General features: G+C 42.8%; 1 long non-coding RNA gene across 1 annotated transcript; it reads right to left on the bottom strand.

The window, feature by feature from the left end:
• Positions 1–1,847: 1,847 nt before the first annotated feature.
• On the bottom strand, positions 1,848–2,867 carry LOC117538640. Its single transcript, XR_004567887.1, has 3 exons — positions 2,744–2,867; positions 2,010–2,079; positions 1,848–1,916 (listed from the first exon to the last, which is right to left on the bottom strand). It is a non-coding gene; the product is annotated as an uncharacterized LOC117538640 (long non-coding RNA).
• Positions 2,868–4,006: the final 1,139 nt, after the last annotated feature.

Raw genomic sequence — 4,006 nt, 5'->3', positions numbered from 1 at the left:
TTCCATGTACAGGAAACTGGAACAGGTGTTTTCATATTTTCTGCCTGTAATGATGGTAACAACAATAATATTAGTATAACTATTTATGTGATTTAGATACGTTCCTGTCTAAATCACTTGAACGCGCTGTCTTTAAACAACTCTCCTGTTATCTCAATCAGAACCAACTTCTGGATCCGCACCAGTCTGGTTTCAAGGCAGGTCACTCCACAGAAACTGCTCTCATTGCTGTCACGGAGGAACTGCACACTGCCAAAACTGCATCCCTCTCCTCTGTCATCATCCTGTTGGACCTGTCTGCTGCATTCGACACGGTGAATCATCAGATCCTCCTTCGCACTCTCCAAAAACTTGGAGTTTCTGGCTCTGCACTTTCCCTCCTCACCTCATACCTGAAAGACCGTACCTACAGGGTGACTTGGAGAGGGTCTGAGTCCGACCCTTGTCAATTAACTACGGGGGTCCCTCAGGGCTCTGTTCTTGGTCCCCTCCTCTTCTCCTTGTACACAAACTCGCTCGGATCAGTCATTAGCCCGCATGGTTTTTCTTACCACTGCTACGCTGACGACACCCAATTAATTCTGTCCTTTCCCCGCTCAGAGACCCAGGTCGTCGCACGCATCTCTGCTTGTCTAGCTGACATCTCTCAGTGGATGTCTGCTCACCACCTCAAGCTCAACCTTGACAAGACTGAGCTGCTCTTCCTCCCGGGAAAAGATTGTCCAACTCTTGACCTGACAATCAACATCGGCACCTCAGTTGTTTCCCCGACTCAGACTGCAAGGAATCTGGGTGTGACCCTAGATAACAACCTGTCCTTCACTGCAAACATCGCTGCTACAACCCGCTGCTGCAGATACACGCTTTACAACATCAGGAAGATACGTCCCCAGCTGACTCAGAAAGCGACTCAGGTTCTGGTCCAGGCTCTCGTCATCTCACGCCTAGACTACTGCAACTCCCTCCTGGCTGGTCTACCTGCATGTGCCATCCGACCTCTGCAGCTCATCCAGAATGCAGCGGCTCGTCTGGTTTTCAACCTTCCTAAATTCTCCCACACCACTCCGCTCCTCCGCTCCCTTCACTGGCTTCCGGTAACTGCTAGAATCCACTTCAAGACACTGGTACTTGCTTACCGTGCTGCGAATGGATCTGGCCCTTCCTACATCCAGGACATGGTTAAACCGTACACCCCAGCGCGTGCACTACGCTCTGCATCAGCCAAACGACTCGTTGCGCCCTCGCTGCGAGGGGGACCCAAGTTCCCATCGGCGAAAACACGTGGGTTTGCTATCCTGGCTCCAAGATGGTGGAATGAGCTCCCCATTGACATCAGGACGGCAGATAGCTTGCACATCTTCCGGCGCAAACTGAAAACTCATCTCTTTCGACTCCACTTCGAGCGTTAGAACGATTAACGAAGCACTTTTATACCAATAAAGGACTGGATTACCTAAAGCCAGTTGAGTAGCACTTGAAATGTTTGGCTCTATGAAACCTGATATACTTATATGATTCTGTTTTCTTCAAGGTTGTGTCTTCCTGGTCGAATGTACTTATTGTAAGTCGCTTTGGACAAAAGCGTCAGCTAAATGCAATGTAATAGTAATATAGCACTTACACAATTGCAAAGTGATTCTCACATCAAAAATCAAGAACAAAACAATATCAACAATAAAAAAACAAATTATTACAGGAATGTTAAGAGACAAATAAATGTTTTTTCAATCTTTACAATGCACTGTTGGAAATTACCTTCCAAAGGCTAAATTCAAACTCAATACCATAAATAACTGGGTACCAAAGTGCTTTACCGGATAGAACACGTTCCACACGGAGCAGCAACCATCCGGCTGGGCCTTTTGCTGCATATCATCTCCTCCCTCTCTCTGGTGTTAGGTTCCAGTAGATTTCTACTATCCAATAAAACAGAAATTCCCCAAAAAATCATATTAAAAAAGTAAAAAACAATGACTTGCTGTTGGCATTGAAATGGATTAGAATCTCACCATTTTCCTGGATGTCAGGAAGACGTTCCCTTCAAGTCCGTAACCAGTCATAGGAGTTCAAATGCAAAGCCTGAATGATGACAAGAGCAAGAGACTTACATTTTACAATTATATTTTTAATTCATACCAGAGCAGTGTGTACATATGCCCTGTACGACATGCAGAGAACAGATCAAATCCCCTGACAGACTCACACACTTTGGTGATGTCCTCATCTGATAATGTTTCATTTTTTTTAGCAGCAAACTAACATTACTCAAAGTATATGTCGGACCCAACTCATTTACAGTATGTTTTGCATCTCCTCAATAATGGTCTGTATAGTTGAGTAGAAAAAAACTGTCCCTACAATTTCAGGTAGATTAACACACATTTGTAAGAAAAGGTTACAATGAAGCACAAAAACCCTCTTTGTATTAAGCGAGCTGCCACATAAAGTGCATCTTAACATGCTAACCTTTGGTGAGCTACAGTAAAGCTAACTTCATGCTCAACACAAAACCTTTTACATTGACGATTTTAAACACAACTTAACTCTCTCTACTTGCAAGATAACGTTTAGTTAACTTACCCTTAAATAACTACATCACGTTTTTCAGTGGAAACACAAACTGCAGAAAACGTTAGCTGCTAACTGTTGTTAGCTAAGACAGCTAGCTCTTAAGGGAAGTAACATAGCTTCATAGCAAACGTAAGGTTAAGTTAACGTAACGTTGTAAGAAAGCAAAACGAACCTTCGAGAAAGCTTTTACTCTCTCTCCTTAGCGGGCATTGTTGATTGTTCGAAACACGATCTCTCGATGTGCTGCCCACACATCGTCGGTTTCATCGACCCCGTGTTACCTGGTCCAGTAAAAGTCCGCCTCATACGACGCACTTGTTTTGTCCACATACGCAACATTTGATAATTTTTTGGCCACAAAAACATCCCATAACCAGATGTTGAGACGGCCCCACATCCCCATACAACATATATTGCTGTGCATCCTTTGTCATAATATTTGGCCCTTCAATGCATTCAAACGGGACTGAGCTCAGCTGTGTTCTACTCATGACGTCACCGTCGGAAATGGCCGAAGTTGATGTTTCCAGCGCAACGAACGATTGTTACTAACTGACAACTTTTGTATGCTGTTATAATCGTGATTTATTAAAAATAGATCAATAATAAAAAAATCATATGGCACATTTCACAATACAAATGCAACCTCTATCATATACTAAGCCCACTAACAGGTGCTAAAAGCATTTCGTAAGCTCTTTAAGAATAATACCAAATAGCTAATTATCTTGCAGATTGTCTCGTTTGATTATGAATGTAACGTTTATATAGTGGAACTACACTGTTTTATCAAAACCAAAGTGCCACGCAGTGACTTGGTATGCATGTATTTCAGCAGGAAATGTGCAACCTAGATGACATTTACCAACACAGACTATATAGAAATATTTGTAAAAGTTGTTCATGCGTTACTAAGTGAATATGGCATTAACCCTCCTGTTGTCTTCGGGTCAAATCTGACCGATTTACTACTTTCATCAATCATGTTTTACATTCGATTGCATTAAGGCTTTATGATATCCTTCACACTTCACAGTACACATTTTAACATATACTGATCACCACTTTCATTGAATTATGGATGATTTAGTCAACGTTGTAACACCCACGGTGTTCCCGGTCACCGCCATAAAGAAAAGGAATTACTAACCATCCAGATCAGATAAAACACACACACAAAAAAACCCACACACACTAGATGTGTTTCCCCCATAGACTGTATATAAAGCATATAAAGGTTCCCCCCCCCCCCCCCCCCCATTATGTGCCCATCCCCCCATGTGAATCACACCTGCTACACACAAACACACACACAGAACAATTTCATACATTTCCCGCTGTTATGTGCCCATCCCCCCACAGTTTGAAAGAGTGTTAAATGAAATGTGGTGATGGTTTTTGTGTTAATGTAATCGCAGTTAAAACAGGACCGGTC

The sequence above is a fragment of the Gymnodraco acuticeps genome, unplaced genomic scaffold, assembly GCF_902827175.1.
Source record: "Gymnodraco acuticeps unplaced genomic scaffold, fGymAcu1.1, whole genome shotgun sequence".
Lineage (NCBI taxonomy): Eukaryota > Metazoa > Chordata > Actinopteri > Perciformes > Bathydraconidae > Gymnodraco > Gymnodraco acuticeps.
This window is presented reverse-complemented; position numbering and strand designations above follow the sequence as displayed.